This window comes from Pelophylax lessonae (genome assembly GCF_965119305.1).
Source record: "Pelophylax lessonae genome assembly, chromosome: 1".
Taxonomy (NCBI): domain Eukaryota; kingdom Metazoa; phylum Chordata; class Amphibia; order Anura; family Ranidae; genus Pelophylax; species Pelophylax lessonae.
This window is the reverse complement of record NC_138768.1, coordinates 167600478-167627379: the sequence shown is the minus strand read 5'-3', so window position 1 is coordinate 167627379 and position 26902 is coordinate 167600478.

Below are 26902 nucleotides of genomic sequence, written 5' to 3'. Positions count from 1 at the left end.
TCAGAAGTATGAGATAAACCCCAAAAACTTGGAAAGGTGGATCTCACACGTACCGACACAGACTATCACACAATTTAATTGATCCCCAAAGGTTTTAATTGAATAGCGGAATAGAAAATATGATCAAAAAGAAAGTGTATGTATCTCACATGTACACCACCACACTAGGCCCCAATTACTATTGTTTGTGCCCCTAAAAGGATGGATGAGGAGTAGGAGGAGTAGGAGGAGTATGGAACAGGCAGCACCCTCAATTCTTCAGAAGTATGAGATGAACCTCAAAAACTTGGAAAGGTGGATCTCACACATACCGACACAGACTATCACGCAATTTAATTGTTCCCCGAAAGGTTTTTATTGAATAGCGGAATAGAAAATATGATCAAAAAGAAAGTGTATGTATCTCACACGTACACCACCACACTAGGCCCCAATTACTATTGTTTGTACCCCTAAAAGGATGGTTGAGGAGTAGGAGGAGGAGTATGGAACAGGCAGCACCCTCAAATCTTCAGAAGTATGAGATGAACCCCAAAAACTTGGAAAGGTGGATCTCACACGTACCGACACAGACTATCACGCAATTTAATTGATCCCCAAAGGTTTTAATTGAATAGCGGAATAGAAAATATGATCAAAAAGAAAGTGTATGTATCTCACACGTACACCACCACACTAGGCCCCAATTACTATTGTTTGTACCCCTAAAAGGATGGTTGAGCGGTAGGAGGAGGAGTATGGAACAGGCAGCACCCTCAAATCTTCAGAAGTATGAGATAAACCCCAAAAACTTGGAAAGGTGGATCTCACACGTACCGACACAGACTATCACACAATTTAATTGATCCCCAAAGGTTTTAATTGAATAGCGGAATAGAAAATATGATCAAAAAGAAAGTGTATGTATCTCACATGTACACCACCACACTAGGCCCCAATTACTATTGTTTGTGCCCCTAAAAGGATGGATGAGGAGTAGGAGGAGTAGGAGGAGTATGGAACAGGCAGCACCCTCAATTCTTCAGAAGTATGAGATGAACCTCAAAAACTTGGAAAGGTGGATCTCACACATACCGACACAGACTATCACGCAATTTAATTGTTCCCCGAAAGGTTTTTATTGAATAGCGGAATAGGAAATATGATCAAAAAAAGTGTATGTATCTCGCACGTACACCACCACACTAGGCCCCAATTACTATTGTTTGTACCCCTAAAAGGATGGATGAGGAGTAGGAGGAGTAGGAGGAGTATGGAACAGGCAGCACCCTCAAATCTTCAGAAGTATGAGATGAACCTCAAAAACTTGGAAAGGTGGATCTCACACGTACCGACAAAGACTATCACGCAATTGAATTGATCCCCAAAGGTTTTAATTGAATAGCGGAATAGAAAATATGATCAAAAAGAAAGTGTATGTATCTCACACGTACACCACCACACTAGGCCCCAATTACTATTGTTTGTACCCCTAAAAGGATGGATGAGGAGTAGGAGGAGGAGTATGGAACAGGCAGCACCCTCAAATCTTCAGAAGTATGAGATGAACCCCAAAAACTTGAAAAGGTGGATCTCACACGTACCGACACAGACTATCACGCAATTTAATTGATCCCCAAAGGTTTTAATTGAATAGCGGAATAGAAAATATGATCAAAAAGAAAGTGTATGTATCTCACACGTACACCACCACACTAGGCCCCAATTACTATTGTTTGTACCCCTAAAAGGATGAATGAGGAGTAGGAGGAGGAGTATGGAACAGGCAGCACCCTCAAATCTTCCGAAGTATGAGATTGTGTTCACTGTACCCCACAAAGATTGTGTTCACTGCACCCCACAAAGATTGTGTTCACTGTACCCCACAAAGATTGTGTTCACTGCACCCTAAAAGGATTTTGTTCACTGCACCCCAAAAAGGATGTTGTTCACTGCACCCCAAAAAGGATTTTGTTCACTGCACCCCAAAAAGGATGTTGTTCACTGCACCCCAAAAATGATTTTGTTCACTGCACCCCAAAAAGATTGCGTTCACTGCACCCCACAAAGATTGTGTTCACTGCACCCCACAAAGGATTTTGTTCACTGCACCCCAAAAAGATTGTGTTCACTGCACCTCAAAAAGGATTTTGTTCACTGCACCCCACAAAGATTGTGTTCACTGCACCCTAAAAGGATTTTGTTCACTGCACCCCAAAAAGATTGTGTTCACTATTCCCCCCTAAAGATTGTGTTCACTGCACCCCACAAAGATTCTGTTCACTGTACCCCACAAAGATTGTGTTCACTGCACCCTAAAAGGATGTTGTTCACTGCACCCCACAAAGATTGTGTTCACTGCACCCTAAAAGGATGTTGTTCACTGCACCCCACAAAGATTGTGTTCACTGCACCCTAAAAGGATGTTGTTCACTGCACCCCAAAAAGGATGTTTTTCACTGCACCCCAAAAAGATTGTGTTCACTGCACCCCACAAAGATTGTGTTCACTGCACCCCACAAAGGATTTTGTTCACTGCACCCCAAAAAGATTGTGTTCACTGCACCCCAAAAAGGATGTTGTTCACTGCACCCCAAAAAGATTGTGTTCACTGCACCCCACAAAGATTGTGTTCACTGCACCCCACAAAGGATTTTGTTCACTGCACCCCAAAAAGATTGTGTTCACTGCACCCCAAAAAGGATGTTCACTGCACCCCAAAAAGGATGTTGTTCACTGCACCCCAAAAATATTGTGTTCACTGCACCCCACAAAGATTGTGTTCACTGCACCCCACAAAGGATTTTGTTCACTGCACCCCAAAAAGATTGTGTTCACTGCACCCCAAAAAGGATGTTGTTCACTGCACCCAAAAAGGATTTTGTTTACTGCACCCCAAAAAGATTGTGTTCACGGCACCCCACAAAGATTGTGTTCACTGCACCCCACAAAGGATTTTGTTCACTGCACCCCAAAAAGATTGTGTTCACTGCACCCCAAAAAGGATGTTGTTCACTGCACCCCAAAAAGATTGTGTTCACTGCACCCCACAAAGATTGTGTTCACTGCACCCCACAAAGGATTTTGTTCACTGCACCCCAAAAAGATTGTGTTCACTGCACCCCAAAAAGGATGTTGTTCACTGCACCCCAAAAAGGATTTTGTTCACTGCACCCCAAAAAGATTGTGTTCACTGCAGCTCACACACAGAAAAATGGATGTGGATCACTGACACCTGCCTATCTCCTATCCCACACCACACAGCAATATCGATTGTAGTTTGTAGAACACAGTTTCCCTAAAATTCAGCAGCAGCCTCTCCCTAACAGGATTGAGAAGAGATCGTAGATCGGGACTAAGTGCAGACCCCACACAGCAATATCGATTGTAGTTTGTAGAACACTCTGACCCTAAAATTCAGCAGCAGCCTCTCCCTAACAGGATTGAGAAGAGATCGTAGATCAGGATTGAGTGCAGACCCCACCCCCCACACAACAATATCGATTGTAGTTTGTAGAAGACACTGACCCTATAATTCAGCAGACTCTATCCCTAAAATGCCTACAACTCGCCCTGACTAAACACTCCGACCTGTCCCTCAATTCTATCCGGACACCAATTCGTTTTCCCTGCCTGTCTTTCCCTAATCAGCAGCCAGCACGTATGTGTGCTCTGTCCCTGATCTAAGCAGCAGAATGAAGCCGCTGCGGCTGCCTGGAACTTATAAAGACTTGGTCACATGCTTCAGACGGCCAATCACAGCTACTAAGACATTTGCAGGCATGGCTGGGATGGCTTAAGGCACACCAGTTAAACGATTGTTGATTGGCTGTTGAAAGCCCGCCATGAAAAGAGCGCCAAAGCATGCAAAACCCGGAAATAAAACGACCGAACACGGATTTTTACCCGAACATACAGTAAAGTGTCCGTGTCCGTGTTCGGGTACAAAAAATCCAATTATTCAGTACGAACACGAATAATACAGTCCGTGTTCGCTCAACACTACTGGCTACTTCTTCTGATACGGACCTTAGATCCGAATCCACCTCTATTGTCCAGGCCTCCATGGCCTTGGATAAAGCCGCAATGGCTAGGGCTGGCTTACAAGCCATTTCAGCAGACACATAAATCTTTTTAAGGTCAGTGTCGATTCTTCTTTCCAGTCCATCTTTAAAAGACAGGGTGTCTTCGAGTGGAAGAGTAACGTGCCTCGCTAATCTCATGAGGGCGGCGTCCACTAGGGGCGCTGACTCCAGGTGTTTCACATCCTCACTCTTGAATGGGTACATCCTGGAAACTTTGGATACCAGAGAATTTTTCCTCTCTGCACATCCCCACTCATCCGAGATGATTTCGCCCAGCTCACCTAAAAAGGGAAAGTTATGGCGCTCTTTCTTTAGGTGCTTGAAATACCTTCTTTGTTTAGATGGTGACTCTACTGGCTCCTCCCACTTTAGGGCTCCTTTAACTGCCTTAACCAGGGTAGGGACCAAGGCAAAATCAAAGCCTGTGCCAGGAGTATCCGATTCGTCCTCACTATCCGAGGAGTTGAAGCCGGAAATGCTCTGCTGAGAAGGGCCGGGAGTACTGAGGCTATCCCTAACAGGGATGTCTGCCAGACCAGCCGAGGGGCTACAGGTGCGGTCAACCTCCAGGTTTTGTAGGGATTCTTGGACCAGGGATTCTACCTGCTGGTTATCATTCCCCCTTTCTCTAGAGGCTTGGGCAAAACATGCATCGCATAGTGATTTGCCATCAGAAACACGTGCTCCACAACCCCAGCAAGATCTTCTATCAGGGTGTCTTTGTGCTGATGCAACCATGGAGCCTTCCTTGTGATGTTTGGTAGAAGACTTGTGGCGACTAGTGCCAGGAGATGTGTGGTGACGTTGTGACCTGGTAAGGTCCTTATCTTTGCGTGCTCTAGTTTGTTTATCAGACCTAGAAGGGCTAAGAGAAAGGGAAGGATTACCCATACTGCCCTAAATCCGAACCGTACAGGGATAGGTAAAAAGAGCCACTCTTACCTGTAGAGTAAGGGTTGGCCACTGGGGGGCGGTGAAGTATCTATACTGCTCTTAACAGGAAGACTGTAATAAACACAAGTATAAGGAAGTGCTGCATACACCAGACTGCACACAGACATCCAGCAGGATTAAGCTTACCACTAGCAGAGACCGATCAAACACAGGGAAGCAGCCGCATATGCCCGCAGTACAATCCCAATGTGATCCGCTGTGACAGCAGTTTAAATCTGCCGCCAGATGATGATGTCACCGCCCACCACCCCCCCCCATGACAGACAGCATTCGTGCGCATGTGCGAGCACGGAACAGCCACTCCACTGTGCCGGTGCCACCCCCAGACACCCAGCGGTGACCCGGAAGCTGCGCTGGGACACAGGAAGAGCCGGGGCCGCAAGATGAAACGCACCTGCATTCCAAAACACTGCAAGACAAGATACAAATACAAAAAATGACTGCCATGCGTTACGAAGCACGCTCCAAACCACGGTCAGACCTGGGACACGAAAACCACCAGCGCATCGATTCGGGGTGTATTAATGGGCCTCCTGCTAGTAGCCAGGACGATTGGCCGTATTCAGCTTGCCCGCCAGTGGCCAGGCTTTATGCTTCTCCAATGCATGGGATTGCACACCCGTGTCCTACCCCGCTATTAGCTAGGGCGTACTGGACTCTTCAGGAATTCAGTCTGGAATCAATTGTGTAAATCACCAGGAAAAAGACCGAAAATCTTCATGAGGTAAGACTTGATATCCATCCAACAGGAGGAGGACAAAAAAGGAACATGGTCTCTGGGGCAGAGCGAAATTTATGGGAGTGGGGTCCTATGAGGTAGGAGGAGGCGGGACTAGCCCCACACGTAGGCTGCCATGGAGTCTGTCAGGAAAATGTTTTTTTGCATTGATACATGTCCCCCAGGGCATTACCCAGGTCCCCATACACTTTTTATGGCAATAAGCCTTTAAAATGAGGACTTTTGATTTTTAATGTTCGTCTCCCATATACTTTAAAAGAGTTTGCATGTTCGCTAGAACTTTTTCCCTGTTTTAGATGTTCTGGGGTGAACCAAACAGGGGGGGGGTGTTCGGCCCATCACTACAATTTAGTCTCAAATGCTTCATCGTTAGTGCTATAATCTTTGAGTAGCAGTCCGCTAGTGTATCAGCAACTGGAATCATGTTACCAGGCCTGCAAAATGGTACCATGTCATGCTTTTGTAGAAGTAAGCTAGCTGGAACAGATGGAACATGATAAACTTCAAGTATTTGAAATCTGACTCAACAGTTACATATTTGCTATATATGTGCTGATGTAAATGATAAATTGCTAGTATATTCTGGTGCAAACATTTGATCATGTCCCTCCTTAAAGTCAAATAAAAAACCTTCCCCCTTAACCCCACTGTACCTGTTCTATGTTTTTATAAAAAACAAAAAAAACAAATCTATTACAAAAACTTCAATGTCATGCATACATCTGTGAACATGTAACACGCCAGACCCCAGGTCTTCAGCTCTATAGTGTGCTAGGGTTCAGTGTTCAGCTTCTCTTCCTGGTGATGTAGGCGCTGGCCATTCAGAAGGGACCATTACAGGGTCCTGAAGTATTCAGCAGTAATTCCAGGTAATGGATGGACAGAAATCCCATTGGCTTTACTTGTAAAGAGACCTTTTGTTTATAGCCTTTCTAGGTACAGGTCAAAGTGCCCATCCAAATAGTCTCTCACATATCCACATAGCTTGCAGTTGGTGTGTGTTACTGCTTCTGAAAACGTATTTTTATTTGTTTAAAAACTTTCAGGAGTATTACATTTGATGCCTACTTGTGCACAGTTTAATTTATAGTTGCTTTTTCCTTATTAGAATTCTGATGAACACATAATAAGGCTGATCTTTTTTGATTTTGCCTTATCAGATTTTTGCACATTATGAACTGCTATTTCAGTTGATAAGTCACCTGCATCATTATCCTGGAAATCTTTAGAGTAATGCATCCTAAGTGGGGTATACACTATGAGAAAATCGGAAAAAAATTCTGTACGAGGCACGATCATTTGATTTTCGTATATTGTGTACCCAACTTTCAACATCTGATTCAGACTTTGCAATGAAAATTTCCGAAGGGACAAACTCTGAAATTTTTCTCATAAGTGGACAGAATGAACAATTTTCGTTTAATGTATACAGTTTGTGTACAATTTTTATATGAGAATAATCAGATATGAAGGAGTGCGTATGATCAGAAACAACAAAAAAAAGTCTTTAACTTATGAGAATTTAAATACATTATTTTCTTCCTTGGTTCTGACTTGCTGTGAAACATTGATTAAAACCGGACGATCGTTCGCCCGATTTTCTTATAGTGTGTAGCAGCCTTTAGTGTTCAGGATAGTTTACAAAAGGTCACGTGTATCACAAATGCAATATAAAACGTTTGTTTTGTCTGAGTCTGGATATACCTGTTTGGGAACAGTCGGTATCTTGTCTTAATGCACTTTGTGTGGCTCAGTCATGAGTTTAAATTGCATCTGAGCAGTTTCATGTATTTTGGGATAGTTTGTTTAAAATAAAATTCTGTTACAAAAAAATGTCAATAAATTTTTGTCTCTGACTGATATTTTCAGGTTTGTTACAACCTGTGCAAACTATTCACTTTCATTTTGCACAATGATATAAAATCTAGGCATGTGTTGTAAATTTCCATTCATATCTCTCCAACCCATTTGTGTTCCTCTTCTTTTGCTTCAAGAGGTTCTTTGAAGAATAAGACTATTTTTATTATTAATATTATTATTATTATACAGGATTTATATAGCGCCAACAGTTTTTGCAGTGCTTTACAATGTTTGGGTAAATAGTACAGTTACCTTACATTTAAATACAGGAGGAGTTAGAGGGCCCTGCTCGTCAGAGCTTACAATCTAAAAAGGAGGGTCAAGTGATATAAAAGATAATAACTGTGGGGGATAAGGTGTCCTCTAAACTTTCTCTATTCCTCTGAAATACACTGTCCTCCTTTTTCGTTATTTGTTAAGTTGGGGAGCTTTACCTTGTATTTACAGTCATTGTGCTCAAAACATATCCATCTTCTAGCACCATATAATGTCCTCTTTTTGTTGTTTTGTGTTTTGCATCTGAAGACAGGAGACATGTTTAGTGCACATATTCTGTAGATTCAACATCTTAGGGCTACAAGATTGTGGAATTCTCTACCACAAGAGGTGGTTTCTGCGGGAAGTATGGTGGCTTTTAAAAGACTCTTAGACTTACATCGCAAGGATCAGGACATTCAGGGCTATGTGAGATGATTACAGCCACACACACCTACACAGGTTGAACTGAATGGACTATTGTCTTTATTCAACCTCACCTACTATGTAACTATGTAACAATATCAGAAAAAATGGCCTCAGCTATTTGCCAGCACAAACATTAGGATGATATACTATAGTCTTTTATATTGCAAACTGGTGTACATCATTATATGTAACCTTCTTTTCACAGTGTTGCTATGTATGTGGCATGGTGTAGTTCCCCAGTCAGACCTCCAGACCTGGCAATTAGGCCATAAATGGATAAAAGCATTTAGACCCATCTTTGTGTTCAGTAAGTGATGTGCACTTTCTCAAGTTTTTCTTTTTTTGTCTATACACAAAGCAGCATCGATGAATCTGGGTTTAATTGTCTAACTTGTTTGAATGAAATAGGTAAAATTGGCCAAAACCTTCTTGGGGCATATGGAGGTATATAAGTGAAATTCTGATCAGTATCAGGTTTGTGCCTTTCAGGAGCCAAAGATTAAGAATGTATCATTTTACTTGTTGATTCTTTCTCCCTCTATGGTGGGGTCTCCTAACTTTTGAAACAAAGGGACAGTTTACTGCCCTTTAAACTTTAGGGGGACGAGTCAGGGGTCAGTGGGAGTAAAAAAATAATATAACTGATGTGAGTGGGAAGAAAAGTGCCCCATCATTGGTGTGAGTGGGAGGAATAGTGCCCCATCATTGGTGTCAGTGGGTGAGTTAGTTCCCCAAACTCTGGTTTCAGTGGGAGGGATAGTACCTCATTGTTGGTGTCAGTGGGAGGAATAGTGCCCCATCTTTGTTATCAGTTGAAGGAATAGTGCCCCAAGGGTCAGATAAAGGCAAGCAGAAGGCAACAGTTTGGAGACCCCTGCTCTATGGAATGGACCATCCTGGTGCTATGGTGCATAGCTGTTGACATCACTATTAGGGGCCATTTCCGAGGTCACCCTGACCTCCCCCATATGTCCCCTATAAAGTCACATTAAGTGTGTGCTGCAGCAAAGTGAAGATGTTTCAAGCATGTCATTTATCATTTACAACAGCACTGACACCAATTATTGACACCAATTTTCCTCCTCTTCATGCCAAAGACGAGTAAGTCTGAATGAGGTATCAGCACAGCTTCAATAATGGATTTGAAACTTTTTCTGCTGCCAGCCAAAATCACTTAGAGTTTTTTTGTGTTTTAGGGGAGGGGAGGTGAGTGGACATTTACAGGGGTTTTGCGAACATAATAGATCCATTTTTGCATATTACCTTTTTTCTGATGATATTTGTCAAATCCATCAAACTTCTTTTTATGTCATATCATCTCCTATTCCTGTGTAACTTACAGTCATTCTAAATGCCCTGCCTGACATTCATATCTAAAACAAAAAAGGTATACGCAAAAGAACACATTTTCTTATATGAGCTCTAACTAATCCCTTCTTGGATATATATTTCTGTAAAATGTTCTGATTTTTTTTTTTTTTTTTTTCGGCTTTTACTGACATTCCACTGCTAACAGTGCATCTTGATCACCTGCCACATTTGTCCTCCCTGCATAGCTGATGCCTGTCTTCTCTCTAAACCCCATGTCACTATGGCTCTGTCACATCTGCAGTACATTTACCATTCACACTGCATTTCTAGAACTCCCAAGGAGAGTTTCTGTACACACAAGACATCCTTTCTTCTATTAATTCGCACATCAACTAAAATGTTCACAGAAGGAATCCAATAAGCTTAATTTTTAATCTTGTATTATCATTTTACATAGCAGATTGCAAGCTGAATAGCACCCCACATTTATTGCAATTTTTTTCTCGTTTTTATTTTAATGTAGAAGGGCATTCTTTTGCATTCTTAGGAACATATGTGTATATATATTTTTTAGGGACTAGCTTCAAATGAGCATTCATGAGGAATCTATCTACATCTCAGGTGCCATTTTCATTTTTTTATGCTTTTATTTTTCTACAGAACAACATAAAAGGGCATTACATCAAAACTGCAACAAACATTTTGGAGCTACATTTACATGGGTGCATAGGAAGGCACCAAGAATCCTGCCAATATTCCCTAGCCAGGTCAAGGGTGGTCATGTACTTGGCTGGACCAAACCTTGCAATCAGTTCATCAATCTGGTGCATTGGTAATTGTCAAATGTAGATACTTCATTCAGTTTATGAAACCTATGACCAGCACTCCATCCCCCAAGTAGAAAGTTTGTACACTTGTTAATATACTTTTCACTCCACCTTGGGCCTCCTGGCACATGGTCATTACACATGATCCACGATGATGGGATTCACAGCATTAATATGTTCTGTAATATGTCCTATCATATTATTCAAAGCTCTTTAGCAACATTCAACAACCCATGGGGTGCCAACAATAAAAAAAAAAAAAAAACATTTAAAGGGAGAGAACTTTTTGAGGACTGTGGGACTTTGCAGATTGCAAACAACTAAAAGAGCAACAGACAGTCCTAGTCTCTCCTTAGTATACAACCTTCTTCAGCATACTTTTAAACGTTTTCTTAAATCTGTCCACCAATCTGTCTGTCTGGGGGTGATACACTAAAGCGTAAAAGTGCTTAATTTTCAATAACTACATAATTCTTTCAAAACCTTTGACATGAAGGGTTTTCCCTTGATCCATTAAGACTTCCTTTGGAGGTCCTTTGCAGATAAAAATGTGGAACAACACTTTGGCAGTGGTTTGTCTCTCCACAGGAACACACTGTGCAACAATATAGGGCATACTGCTCCTTCATGGCAGACTGTCCCCCAGCTGGTTTATGGATCACCATGGCATAGTGATGAGCTCCTGGTTCGGTTCAAACACAGCTTCTTCAATCTTTTGTCTGAATGCCAGACTTTAATGCCAACCTGGCAGAAGTGGGTGTTTCCTGTGCTAGTATACTGTATATGACACCTTCCTCATTCTGCTGGCAATGGTTGTTAAGGAAGCAAACAGAGATGTGCCCCTATAAATTCCTTTAATGGCTAGAAATATCCATGTAAACTAAGGAGCCAGGAATAGATAAAAAAAAAAAGGTGTGGGATATTCTCCCATAATACATATCAAGCCTTTCAGGTCTGGTTTCCATTTTAAGGAGGACCCTGTGCCGAAAAACGCCAAAAAACAGTGTGAGGTCCCTGCCAAATCCCATAGCAGACCCTTGGGTGGAAAAGGCATGTATGCAATTCCCCCCGATCCATACTACGTCACATGCCCTCAACATGGGGGGTACCTTTCCATAGCGATCACCATGACATCAATTTGTCAATGACATCACCTGGAAAACCTTGCACCTTTGATATTTTATGTTTAAGTATTACTAAAATTGCTGTTCCCCACCAAACAGAATTTTATTTATTTTTTTATGTTTTGGTACATGTTCCCCAGGGAAGTGCTCAGTCCACCATGTCATTTGTTTGACAATCCCTTGCCTATTAGCCTATAAAAAGGTCAGAAGTGATTTTCAACATTCAGCTCCCATTGACTTTTATGTGGATTGGATTTAGCACCTGAATTTTAGTAATGTTTGCCAAACCTGTATGTTTGGCTCATCACTACTGTGGCAGTGGGTTGCATCTTACAGTTATCTTGTACACATACAACTCCTACCTGAGTATGTAGCAGGGTAATCAGGTTACCAGAATCTAGGAGTATGCCTGGTTCCTGATTTCATGTAAAATACAATTCAACTGCAGAGTAGACAAATCTGTTATATCTGAGTTTCTGGCTCTTCTAAATGACCATTAACATTCCTTCATAGTTTGATGGAGGTGAGATCTGTTAAGCAGCAAATGAAGTCACCTTTTCAGGGTCCTGAAATAGTGTTTTTCAAAAATAGTACAGCCAATCAAAGGGTCTTCAGTAGGCGAAGGCAAACTTTGAGAGGTAGAGATCTACCCGCATAACATGGAAAAGATCAAAGGTCACTAGGGTCTTGTGCTCTTTTTATGAACCATTTCAATACTGGACACTTTCATCCCCTTCCTGCCCAGGCCAGTTTTCAGCTTTCAGTGCTATCACACTTTAAATGACATTATTGCGAACATGCAAAACTGTACCCATAAAAAAGTTTTATCTTTTTTTTTTTCAAACAGATAAAGATTTATTTTGGTGGTATTTAATCACCCCTGGGTTTTTTATTTTTTGTTAAACAAATGAAAAAAGACCAAAGATTCCAGAAAAAAAAGTTTTTCTAAGTTTCTATTATAAAATGTAGCAAATAAGTAATTGTTTTTCTTCACGGATGTGCAATGGTGAGGCTGCATTGATGGGCACTGAGAGGCTGCACCAGTGGGCACTGATAGGCTGCACTGATGGATACTAATGAGGCTGCATTGATGTGCACTGATGAGGCTTCACTGATTGGCACTGATGGGCACTGATGAGGCTACACTGATGGGCACTGATGAGCCACTGTAATTGGCCATTTACCCTGATCTTTGATAAGCTGTTTCCAAAGGACACAGAAGTCACAGAGCGCACCCAATGCACGCCACAGGGGGAGTGTGGGGGCGGGGTTTTGGGAGGTCTATGGATGCCCTCCAAGAACTAAAGTACCGCGCTGTAGCTGTTTTTTGGCTCTAACATGGTACTAAAGTGGTTAAGCAGATTCATTTGTAGGGCCCCAATAAAAAGTAAGGAGTTATGAAGAGTTAAGAAGAAATAGAAAAATATAATAAAACAAATGACACTGTAAAAATATAAACATTGCTTACCTTAAAAGTGGAGAACTTTGCATTAACTTTTATTCACAATTTTTTTTTAATCAGAAAAATAACTTTATTTAGGAATGGCACAAGACAATAAAACATTGTACAAGAAATACACAAGTAGTATACACAATCAGAGAGGATACCAAGATACAATGTTAATCAGTGCAAAATGCGCTTTAGTAAAAGCACGGGAACATCATCGTCACTCCATGCACATCCCTAAAAAGAAAACAAAACAAAAGGAAAGAAAAAAGGGGGAGGGGGAAAAAACAAAAACAGGAAAAACAACTAAACACGCGTTGTCATTAACACGTCAGCTGCCAAAAGCATGCAAATATCTACATAAGCAAGCGATTAAGAAGGATGAAGAGTAATTGGTCACCCTAAGTGAGATGCAGGAGTCCATCAATAAGGCATATACCCCCCATGCCCCCCTCAGCTCCATCTACCCTCCCATGCCCCCCTCAGCTCCATCTACCCCTCCATGCCCCCCTCAGCTCCATCTACCCTCCCATGCCCCCCCTCAGCTCCATCTAACCCCCATGCCCCCCTCAGCTCCATCTAACCCCCCATGCCCCCTCTCAGCTCCATATAACCCCCCCATGCCCCCCTCAGTTCCGTCTAACCCCCCATGCCCCCTCTCAGCTCCATCTAACCCCCCATGCCCCCTCTCAGCTCCATCTACCTCTCCAGATCCATCTACCCCCATGCCCCCCCTCAGCTCCATCTACCCCCATGCCCCCCTCAGCTCCATCTACCCCCCATGCCTCCCCTCAGCTCCATCTACCCCCATGCCCCCCCCCTCAGCTCCATCTAACCCCCCATGCCCCCCCTCAGCTCCATCTACCTCTCCAGCTCCATCTACCCCCCATGCCCCCCCTCAGCTCCATTTACCCCCCCAGCAAGTAAGTATAGTAGTTAAAATCAGACCTCAGATCAGCCGCGTCTTGCAGAGTGGTGTGCTGCTCCCCGCCTCCTCCTCTGTGTACATGAAAACACAGGAAGGCGGAGGGGCGGGTTCGGTGCACTCCACTCTGCACTGTGTCAGAGGCAGCCGGGGACTGAGACCGGCTGACATGTTGCTCACCAAGCCACCCGCGCCTCCGTGAGCATTCCGGTACTCTGCCCTGATTCGCCGGGATCGCGGGACACGGACCATTTTTCCGGGACGATCCCGGCGAATACGGGACAGTTGGGAGGTATGGAGCTGTAACTTGTTAAAGGATGTCTGTCCATCTAGTCCTCATATATACAGTAGGGTACACTGCTCTGCTACACAACAAAGTCTTATCTGGTAGGGCAGAGGATCTGATTTTTCTCTTCTGCACTTCAGTAACACTTACAGGTTTTGTCCCTCCCCCCAGCCTGTGACTGGACAGTGAAAGGAGAAACAGCTCATATCTCCATCACTCTACTCACCCTATCAGCAAGTTTCTTATTACCAGTAGAGCACAGTACCACAGCTATCTATTTGTGCTATTCTCCCTCTCTCTGGCTCAGCTCTGCTTTACAGGAACTGAGAAAGTCTGACATACAGTCAAATTTTGGTAATACATTATTTAATTAAAGTTAGCTAAATCAAGCAGTGCTTGATTTAATTAATTTTTGATTGAAAAATATATAAATGAATATAAAGCTGCCTTTAGCCTTCAACTCCTAAGAGTTGTTTTTGTATTTTTTTGCACGTGTTAAAATACACATTTTAGACCTGAAGATAAGTTATAACTCCCAAACATTATAGAATTTTGGAAATTATAGACATTGGAGAATAAAATGGCAGTAGTTGCAATTTTGTATGTCACATGATTTTAGCGCAGTATATCAAACACATGTTTTTAGTAAACATGGGTTTAACACTTAAGGTAATCTTGGTGCTTAGGAACATGATATGCTACCCAATTTCTGGTAAAATATAAGGCCTCGCTCAAACAGGCATATTGTAGCATAAACCCATGTGAGGGCTGTATTCAGTGCATTCCCATGAAGGCAGTCCAATTTATGTTATTTGGGGTGCAGCAGCAGCACAGACACAACCACTGCTCCCAATTTGACATCTGTGTAAGTGCAAAGCCCCAAACCTAAACAGTGTGCAGAACACCAACCAAAACAAGATACAAAACAATTAGCATTACATATAGGCCTAATGGACACCAAGCTTACTGTTTTGGTGTTTTTTTAGCCTGTAAAAGCACCTTTGGGTAAGCGTATATGGCAATGCACGCTTAGGTGTTTACAGGCGTATTAAAAGAGGGGCATTTACAGGATAAATTTTTTTCTTATTAAATAAAATATCAAATATGATATAATTATCTGTCCTGTGTAATGATTTTGCACAGAGCAGCCCCGAACCTCCTCTTCTCGGGTCCCTAATCAGGGCTCCTGGCTCCTTCCCATCTCTAAATGCCCACCATAGCAATCCACATGCTATGGGGGCATTCATGTGTGCTCACTCATGAGCCCCGCTCTGTGAGTCCATTGACACACAGAGCGTGGCTTGGTTCGGCCTCCCTCTCCTTCCTCACTGCTGTGATTGACATTGGCTCCCACTGCTGTCTCTAAGTCATTGAGGAGGGAGAGAGCCGAGAGAGACGCTGCTTTTTTTCTCAACAAAGTGGAGTTACTCTTTAACTACAACAGGTTTCATAAAATAGCCACTATGGATTATATTTCTTCCTAGTGTAATTCCAAAACAATATCATCATCAGAACGATGGCAAAATATCTTTATGTTAGTGCACAAAGGCTATTTTATTTATAAAGTGCAAGCAATGTACTATAAATTAGTAACATAAAAGTTCCACACACCTTTTAACTTTGCAAAATATAGCCCTATATATGAGAATTTGGCTGGCATTACCATTTCTCTCTGGAGTTCATGCAATGTCTATTCAGCTCTTGTCTCACATATGTCCCTTTTTGAACTGAAACCCACTAATTGTACAAATATTATCTTCAAAGATATTTTATGTCCAGCTATGGTGTTAGAAAACTATTCCTCAGTAAGTTAAGACTTACAGTGATCCCTCACTATACATTTACTTAGTGCTGCTACAACTAATCCTGCTCTACTAGGAAAATAAGGCAGCCCTTAGATCAGCCTTTCTCAACCATTTCAACACAGAAGAACCCTTGAAATAACTTTACAGTCTCAGGGAACCCCTGCTATGGTCAGTGGGAGGAACGCTCCTCACACTTTTGGTCATTGGGAAGAATCACCCCCTACAGATAGCTAAAAAGATCAATGGTGAAAGTAGGAACTTATCTGAGAAGCAGAAATTGCTCATTGCTCAAGGAATCCATGGCAACCTCTGGTTGAGAAACCCTGCAATAGATAATACCTTTTTTTGGTCAAACAGTGGACCCAATTCCCCTAGCCACACATTTAAAGAGGATGGGGGAATCACTTTCAGTGAGTTATTGTGTTCTGACAGTGGGGAGACTTCCCTGCCATCAGAACACACTGATCAGCGCTGCAGGCTATAGCCAGTGGCACTGATCGAGTGGCATTTATCTAACAGGCTGGTAGAACAGTAGTCAAATGATAAATCAACTACCTGTAAATCCAGAGTGCCCATACATGGAATGAAATTCGGACAACGCCTGATGAAGAACTTAAGCACATTAATTTAAAAAATACAATGTTATCAACAGCTTTGGTCTTGATGTGATTCAGTATGCAGTAAGATCTTTTTAAAAACAGACAACTGAACATATTTTAGATTCAGGGTTTATTCTGAACCACTAATTTATATGTGTGTGTGGTCCAAATCCCTTCTCCCCAACACCCTTTTGTTGTTCTTTATTTTCATCTAATTTTAACTGTCAATCATATTCCCTGCCCATGTCTGTCCCCGTGTCAACTTCCCCTCAAAATCTCTCCAGTTATTATTTCTTTATTTTTAATCTCTTTATCTCAAATAGATTTTGGCAGCAGATAATTAGATTTGTTTGAGCTAAACATGTATGTACACGCCAGTGACGCCACAGCCTTTAGGCGCTCAAGAAAACTGCTGGATCCTAAGATGTTTGGTCAAATGACAGAAAAACTGCTGTTTGAAATGAAAGCCCACAATACTCTTACTAGTAATTCTCTTTCCACAGTGTCACCTTGGAGCACACCTGAGAGGCCACATACTTGTGAGAAAAAGCAAATGGAGAGAGAGAGAGAGACAGAAAGACAGAGAGACAGAGGGAGAATGGATTTGATTTACTAAAGACAAATAGGCTGCTCATTTTATAAGGAAATTTGCTTTGCAAGGCAATCCTTTCCTAGCTTAGTAATTGAGTAGAAGCTTCTATAATACAGTTAGATGTGACCACCTATCGAATATCAATATTCACAAAGACATCAATGTGGCAAAACATTTCATATAGTATCATGAAGGAGAACTATGTTTTTTTAAAGTTCAGATCATTGAATGAATAGATTATCCTGTGAGAGTGGGTTATTTTTTCTCTCTTCTTTGTAATTTAGAAGTACATTGGATCTTTTGATTGGATACTCACATTCCAAAGGGTCTCAATCATGAATGGGATATCACCCATTATTTCACCCATTATTATGAATGAAATTACTACTGTTTTAGTATCCCCCCCCCCCTCAATCCCCCCATCTCCTACCTTCCTTTTTTCTTTTTCCCATGGTTTTCATTCCCTTTCTGTGCTTTGCAGTCTTCCAGATTTAATTCTCTATAGATGTTTGAACCTAATCTATTTCCATTTCACTTAAGTGTTTTTTTCACTTTGCTACTTAGAAACTTCTGGTACATCTTCATTCATTTCTTAGCCTGGAGCCTAGTGCTGCACTTACATTTTCTTTGTTTTTCATATTTTTGAAATTTTACACTTCTGCAATATTGCATTTATATTTTTAGACTAATATGAATGAAGTGCAGTAACCAGTTTTAACTGGTATTGGGTCCTACAAGTGTGTTTTCTTATTTTTATTTTTGATCCATTTTATTTTTATTTCATTTTTTACTCAACTGGTAGTCATTTTTTTTTATTTTTTTGTTCAAGCTCTGATATAATCATCTGTTCGAGTAAACATCTTTTGGATCTCTGTGTTATTATGATTTTTAACCGCTTTTCCCTGCCTCCTCCCAGCTCTTTAAAAGGGTCCAAATGCTGAAAGGTGACGACAGGCATTTTGATCATGTGACCACTGTGATTGGCAGTCACAGTGGTCACGTGATTGAGAGCTCTCGATCGCAAGTATGCATCAGGAGGTTTCCGATACCCATCAGTTTCTGTGCTGGTTGCATGCAGGGAGCACGCACCCAGCACAGTAATGTTGTTACATAGGGTCGCATATGCAGGCCATTGGCGTTAAAGCCCACCTGCTGAAAGGCCAATAAGCAGCTAGTGAGGTCAATGACTCAGAGAACATTGAATGTCCTGAATCAGGGAGGGCTGATAATATATAAATAAGGTAACTGGTCTGCTTTGAATTAACTGGGAGTAACACTGTATCTATGCCAATACCCACCACTGCATTATCTTGACTGACATGAGAAATACTAGAATGAAGCCTTTTTCACACCTAGGTATTGTGGTAACACACTCGTTATTACAATGCATGTTAGTGCACTATGCTTGTGTTTTGAATGGAACTACTTCTACAGCAGATGCTCATAAACTAAAGATTACTGAGCAGTAAAACACACTCTAAAGTAGGGGTAGGCAATGAAGAAACTAAAGTTCCCTAGGCACAGCACCCTATTTTTAGGCAGCTAAACTAGCAATGTCATACACAGCTCAGATTCCACAGGTCAGAAGTACATAGTGCAGAGTTTACAGGTCAGAAGTACATAGGACAGAGTTCACAGGTCAGAAGTACATAGCGGAGAGTTTACAGGTCAGAAGTACATGGCACAGAGTTCCCAGGTCAGGAGTACGTAGTGCAGAGTCCAAAGTTCAGAAGTAACCAACACTGAATTCAAAGGTCAGGAGTAAGTAACACAGAGTTCACAGGTCAGAAGTACATAGCGGAAAGTTTACAGGTCAGAAGTATGTAGTGCAGAGTTTAAAGGTCAGAAGTAACCAACACTGAATTCAAAGGTCAGGAGTAACTACACAGAGTTCACAGGTCAGGAGTACATAGAGCAGAGCTCAGATAGTGGCAGCTAACATGTATAGCCCAGTGTAGACCCGTGTCATGTTCTCTCTATCCAGCTGCTAGTATCCCCCTTTTAGCTGCTCTTGCTGTATTAGGCATCTTTTTTTTTAAGTATACTATTTTACCTTTCTCTAATGAGCAGCCCTTGTAGCACCTTACCTGCCTGTTCTGGCGCTCTGCTTTACTGCTAATCTGCCCCTCACATGTATCCTGAGTGCTTGTATGGGACATAGAAAAGGGGCAGGGTAAATGTAAGGAGTGGATTGCAGGAGCCAGTGTAGTTAATGTAGCAATGCAGCTAGCTTAGCAGACTGCTTCTGTGTTCAGCTGTGCTGTGGGGAGAAACTGTTCTGACAGCAGGTCGGCACTGCGGGGACATGGTCTACCCATCACCCACTTACGATCAATGGGTTGTTAACCCCCACGTGAAAGTATTTAAAGTGATTGTAAACCCACCTTGTGTGTTAGGTAAGTAGTGATGGGCCAAACCTCTCGAACAGGGAAAAAATTCTGCGAACATGCAAACTCTATTAAAGTCTATGGGACACGAACATGAAAAATCAAAAGTCCAAATTTTAAAGGTTTATCTGCAAGTTATTGCTATAAAACGTGTATGGGGACCCGGGTACTGCCCTGGTGGACATTTATCAATGCAAAAATAATGTTTTAAAACAATAGTTTTTACAGGAGCAGTGATTTTAATAATGCTTAAAGTGAAACACTAAAAATGAAAAATTCCTGTAAATATAGTGCCTGGGGGTCCCTTTAATGTGCCTGTAACAATGTATGGAACCTGTTGCAGCAATACTGACATTTCTAAAGGAAAAAATGTAATTTAAACTTGCTCGCAGCTGTAATGAATTGTCGGCTCACGGCAATACAGATTTTAAAAAATGTAAAAAACAGTGTAGGGTCCCCCCCCCCCCCCCAGTCAATGCCAGGCCCTTTGGGTGTGGTATGGATTTTAAGGGAAACCCCACTGCAAAATTAAAAAACAAAAGTGTAGGGTCCCCCCTCAAAATTTATACCAGACACTTGTCCGAGCACGCAGCCTGGCAGGCCAGGAAAGGGGGGGAGATGAGCGAACGCCTCCCTCCTGAACCATACCAGGCTACTTGCCCTCAACATGGGGAGGGTGCTTTGGAGTGCTATGTTGATGGGGACAAGGTCCTCTTCCTAAAAACCCTGAAAACCCTGGGCCGTGGTTGTAGGGGTCTGCTGGTGGAGGGGCTTATCGGAATCTGGAAGCCCCCTATGTGAATGGGTATCAGGTACATCGTACCCCTACCCATTTACCCAAAAAAAGTGTACAAAAAAAAATAAACACAAAAGACAGTTTTTGACAAGTCCTTTATTTAAAAATAAAAAAATAGTGTCCCTCGATGTACAGTAAATCCACCATCAATCACGACGCTCGCCGCACCCAAAAAATAGAAAAAATTCAAAGACGCTTTCGCCTCCCCTACCCGCTGAATGACGCTTTTGAGCTTTGACAGCTGTTTTATAGGCAACCCTGGGCTGTGGTTGTGGGGGTCTGCGGGTGGGGGGCTTATTGGAATCTGGAAGCCCCCTTTAACAAGGGGGCCCCCAGATCCTGCCCCCCCCATGAGAATGGGTATCGGGTACATCGTACCCCTATCTATTCACCAAAAAAGTGTACAAAAAAAAATAAACAGAAAAGACAGTTTTTGACAAGTCTTCTATTCAAAAATAAAAATAAAAAAAATAGTGTCCCTCAATGTAAATCCATTGTCAATCACGTTGACAAAACAGCTTTATGGTCTTGGCCACAGGTCTTGGTAATCTTCTTATAGCCTAGGCCATCTTTATGTAGAGCAACAATTTTTTTTTTTTTTTTAGATCCTCAGAGAGTTCTTTGTCATAAGGTGCCATGTTGAACTTGCAGTGACCATTATGAGAGAGTGAGAGCGATAACAACACATTTAACACATCTGCTCCCCATTCACAACTGAGACCTTGTAACACTAATGAGTCACATGACCCCGGGGAGGGAAAATGGCCAATTGGGCCCAATTTGGACATTTTCACATAGGGGTGTACTCACTTTTGTTGCCAGTGGTTTAGACATTAATGGCTGTGTGTTAAGTTATTTTGAGGGGACAGCAAATTTACACTGTTTTACATGCTGTATACTCACTACTTTACATTGCAGCAAAGTGTAATTTCTTCAGTGTTATCACATAAAAAGATATAATAAAATATTTACAAAAATGTGAGGAGTGTACTCACTTTTGTGAGATACTGTATATATATATACTCCTAAAGTTATTAGCACAAGTGAAATGTGCATGAGTATATATGAAAAATGTATATATATATGTATATTAGACTAAGTGCGGTTGAAACCAAGTCACTTGTATCAGCTTATGAACCTTTAATAGCACAATAAAATAACACAGAAAACACCCACAGACTGGACATGATAAAATAAGGATGCCTGTCAATGACTATCCCTGTAAATGCAAAATGTATGAATTGTGATATATGATATGAACAATTGTACACATGGAGAGAGAATATAAACCTATAAAGTAAAAAAAGAAAAAAAAAATTCCAACTGAGTTCTGGGTTTGGAATGTATTCTCATGGATGAGAAAAAAACTTGAAAAAATACGGCTTACCTATAGGTACTTTAAATATCTTCTACACTTGCATAGTTTAGGAGATTTTTACTGTATACTGTGCCAATTATGTCATCTGCGCATGCGCTCTGAAGGAACGGCAGCCCGTGCTGTTTCTTCAGAGCCCTGTGCCATGACCGGTGGCCACACGGGCGCATATGCGCGGGAGTGACGTCACGGGGCTCCGGCTTGTAGCACAACCGGATACCATGGACCCAGTAGGAAGACGAGTGAAGATGGATGAAGCCTCCAGTGGGGACGACAAGGGCTTTCTTTGGAGGTAAGTGTCACATAATGTCCTGGTATGCAATGCATACTAGCACAGTATGCGATGCATACTAGCACATTATGCCTTTACTTTTAGGTAACAAAAAAGAAAAAAAAGACTTTACTTCCTCTTTAAGTAGATTAGGCAATAGTTCTCTTTGATCTCATGGACCAGCTTTGTTAAAGCAAATTTAGTTGTTTCCTTTGTTGCTAATAAATATGAATAGATATCAAAATCTACTCTACACATGCGGAGAAGAAGACGTTTATTTGATTGGCAATAAAAATGGCAATGATGTTAAAAAAACAAAAAGGTAATTGTACTACAAGAAATAGGCAATAGCTTGTACTTATCACAGAGAGAACACATTTTTTATCTTTCATGAAAGATTGGGAACTGAAGTAAAAAATGGGTTTGACAGTAATACAAATTTATGATATTTCCAGCCCAAAACTAATCAAATCAATCTCTTCTTTTCAGAACATGCAAGCTGTTCTTTCATTATTGCATTAGAGAACTGGAATGAGAGATAGTGGGCAATTTATCTAAGGTTATTTACAGGTTTACAATCACGTACACAAGACCTCCAGGGTGCCAGTATTGGTATGAAAACAAACAATAAATGTTCTGGGAACTGTCAGACAATTTAACTAAAAGAATACTGGAATGGAACACCTTCAGAACTTTCACAATATCTGGAATGTAAAACACATCTACCTTTGCCCATGTACTATGCAATTTTCAGTGAAGTATGAAACATTGATGGATGTCAGTGCATTGAGCATGTGTTAATATATAATTTTATGAAAATAAAAGTCCTTCATCTTGGTCATTCACTGAGATTTTAGACTGGTTGAACCCTCAGCCCTAATCTCACCAAGGATAGAGAGACTAAAGAAAATGTATTGGATTTGACTACAAATTTATCAAAAGCGTTGCTCATGTATGATAATAACCAGTCATGATTGGGTTTTTATAGTTCAAACACCAGCTCTCCATACAGATTTAGTTAAATAGCAAGATAAAAGTTGACACCCGAGCTTATATATTTTAGTCAATCGTGACCTTGATCAAAGCTGCAAACAAGTAGGACTTCTTCCTCTTAAATACCCTTAGCACTACACAGGGTTGAGTATATAAGAAAAAAAAAAGAATGGGATGCAAAAAATAGGAATGCTTGTTAAATTACAACAAAAATGATTAAAACAACCTATGTAAATAAAAACATTAAGGTCTACATCAAACGGTGATAATAACTGGATTTTTGACTTAACTGTAAAATCCATTTCTTGCAGTATATTTTGGGACACCGAGAAAGCTTTATTTAATCCTTACAAACAGGGTTATGCACCACCTACATGAATTGAACACTGGCAAACAGACATCATGCCATCACCTATAGCCCTTCCATTACAAGAAAGACCTCAGTTTTGTAGAAAGCCATACACCACACACACAAAAGAGAATAATCTCTGTGTCCTGTGATGTACTCTATGAAACTGATTTTACAGGCAACTCAACAATCCAGATTTTTATCCTATATGTAGCACCCCTTGTCCTTCAGAACTCTAGCTTCAATAGCCATGCCATTAACTACTTAAGGGCCAGAAGGTTTTACCCCCTTAATGACCAGGCCACTTTTTGCAATTTGGTACTGCGAGACTTTAACTGGTAATTGCCCAGTCATGCAATGATGTACCCAAGCAAAAATTGTCCAAAAATGTCCTTTTTTCCCCCACAAATAGAGGTTTCTTTTGGTAGTATTTGATCACCTCTGCAAATTTTATTTTTTGCGATATAAACAAAGACAGAAAATTTTGAGAAAAAATTACATTTTCTACTGTTTCTTATAAAAAAAATATCCAATAAACTAAATTTTTGTCATACATTTAGGCCAAAATGTACTGTATTTAGCTACATGTCTTTGATAAAAAAAATCCTCAATAAGCGTATATTTATTGGTTTGTTCAAAATTTATAGCATCTACAAACTATGTTGTATATACTGGAATTTACGCAGCTTTTACTTTCTGACTGCCTATCTCATTTCTTGAAGTGCTAAAGTGGTAGGGCAGTACAACTCCCCCCCTCCCCCCAAATTCCCCTTTTTTGGAAAGTAGACACCCCAAGGAATTTCCTGAGAGGCATGTTGAGCCCATTGAAAATTTAATTTTTTTGTCACAGGTGTTTGAAAAATGACAAAAAAAAACTGCCATGCCATGGGTATTTATGGTTATTAATGGGTATGTGGATTTACACCCAAAAAACATTCTGCTTCTCCTGATTATGGGGATACCCAATGTGTGAGACTTTTTGGCAGTCTACAGGATCCCGAAAACCAATCACTGCCTTTAAGCTTTCTAAGGGCTTAAATTGTTGATTTCACTCCTCACTACCTATCACAGTTTCGGAGGCCATGAAATTTCAAGATAGCACAACCCCCCCCCCCCCCAAATTACCCCTTTTCAGAAAGTAGACACCCTAAGCTATTTGCTGTGAGGCATGTTGAGTCCATGGAATATTTTATATTTTGCCACAAGTTTTGGGAAAATTACATTTTGTTTTTTTTTTTTTACACAAAGTTATTACTCAAATGATGTATTGCTCACACATGCCATGGGTATATGTGAAATGACACCCAAAATACATTTTGCTGCTTCTCCTGAGTATGGAGATACCACATGTGTGAGACTTTTTGGCAGTCTAGCCGCGTACAGGACCCCAAAAACCAATTACCACCTTTAGGCTTTCTAAGGGTGTAAATTGTTGATTTCACTACTAGGGATGATCGAACTTTTGAAAAGTTCGGTTCGACCAGAACACCCGAACTTCCCAAAAGTTCGACCCGGATTTCAGAACCCCATTGAAATCAATGGGACCCGAACTTCGGTAATCAAAATACACCATTTTGAAGCCCTAAAACCCAATAAATGCCCCTAAAAAGTGCCTAGGGTTCTGGGTCATGCCCCAGGGACTATTAATCACACAAAAAAAAGTTCTTAAAAATTTTCATTTTTGATAGAGAGCCAATTATTGAAAAAATGATTGAAAAAAAAATGAGATTTCTTTGGATTTCGTGTCTGGGGGGTCTAAAAAGTGTACCTGTGAAGTTTCAGCTCTGTAGCATGTCCAGAACCAGAAAAAAAAGGTTGTTTGTATTAGAATTTATATAGAACAGGGATATGGCTCCGCTATTTTCACACCTTGCCGGTTTTGTAGCAAGCGTTTTTTTGGGCATTTTTTGGGGGTTATTGGAGGCAGGCATAACATCAGAACTTCTGTGTAGGTGTATATATACACACACACTTATATGTATATATACACATACACATATATAGGTGTGAAAGTAGCAGAACACTATACTTGCGCTAATGAAATAATTAACACCAATATGTCTCCGCTCCTATCACACCTATATATGTGTATGTGTAAAATACATATAAGTGTGTGTGTAAATATACACCTATACAGAATTTCAGATGTTTTGCCTGCCTTCCAAAGACCCACAAAAAATGCCCAAAAGAAACGCCTGCAATAACACACCTGGGCGTTTTTTTTTTTTTTGGCGCGGGTGTTTTTTTTTTGGCGCAGGCGTTTTTTTGGCCATTTTTTGGCAAACTTTAGTTAATAGTGAAAAACACAGCAACAATAAAACATTACTTTAGACTGTGCCGTGCGGTACCCTGTACTAATACTCCACTAGTATGTGGTAGCGATGGAAACAATCCCCGTGGCAGAGACCAGATTGGCCAGGACAGGGGGAACAAAAAAAGTGGGTGTCCTGCCTATATATACACATTTCCTACAGACATGACATCTTCTTTGGGGTGTTCTTTGGGTAGGGGTACCAGTGAGGATATCCGGAAAATCCCTCTCAGGCAGCCGTCTTTCTGCATCTGGATTGTGAATTTGGGCCCCAGCACCTTCTGGATACAGAAGAGCGGTGATGATCTCTTCCTGGAATTTTAGGAAGTATCCACTTCTTCCTGGCGCTTTGTATAGCACATAAGCGTTCAGCAGAGCCAATTGGAATATGTATACAGACACTTTCTTGAACCAGCGTCCTGCCTTACGGGCAATTAAGTATGATGCCATCATTTGGTCCGTGAGGTCCACCCCTCCCATGTTAAGGTTGTATTCGTGAACATTAAGGGGCTTCTCAACAATACCAGTCGCTGTTGTAATTTGGAAGTATATGCGTGAACAGAGGACAGAACGAAAACATTCCGTGAGTCCTTCCACTTCTCTGCAAGTAATTTATTACACTTCAAGCAGGCTCTATCCCCCTGTCTAAGTCGGGAATTGACAAGCCGTTGGGGGAAGCCCAGGTGATTAGATCGCAGGGTGCCACATGCGCCAATACCAGAATCAAAAAGGTGACTAAAAATTGGCACGCTTGGGTAATAATTGTCCACACGTACCCCTTTCCGAAAAACAGTGACACCAAGTCCCAAACAATCTTGTCGCTGCTCCTTATGTAGTCTGGGCAGTCGAGGGGCTCCACACTGCTATCTTTTCCCTCGTAAATCCACAAACTACATGTATAGCCTGTTGTCCTGTCACAGAGCTTAAACATTTTGACCCCATATCTGGCATGCTTGCTGGGGAGAAACTGTTTGAAAACAAGGCGGCAAGAAAATTTAATCAGGGATTTCTTAACCACTTCCCGCCCCCTCTATAGGCGATTGACGTCGGGAAGGTGGTTGCATTATCCTGACCAGACGTCATATGACGGCGGCAAGATAATGCGCTCTGCGATCGGTGATGCGGAGTGTCACTCTGACGTAGGCTCTTTACCATGTGACCATGCTCTTTACTATGTGACCAGCTGTGTCCAATCACAGCGGG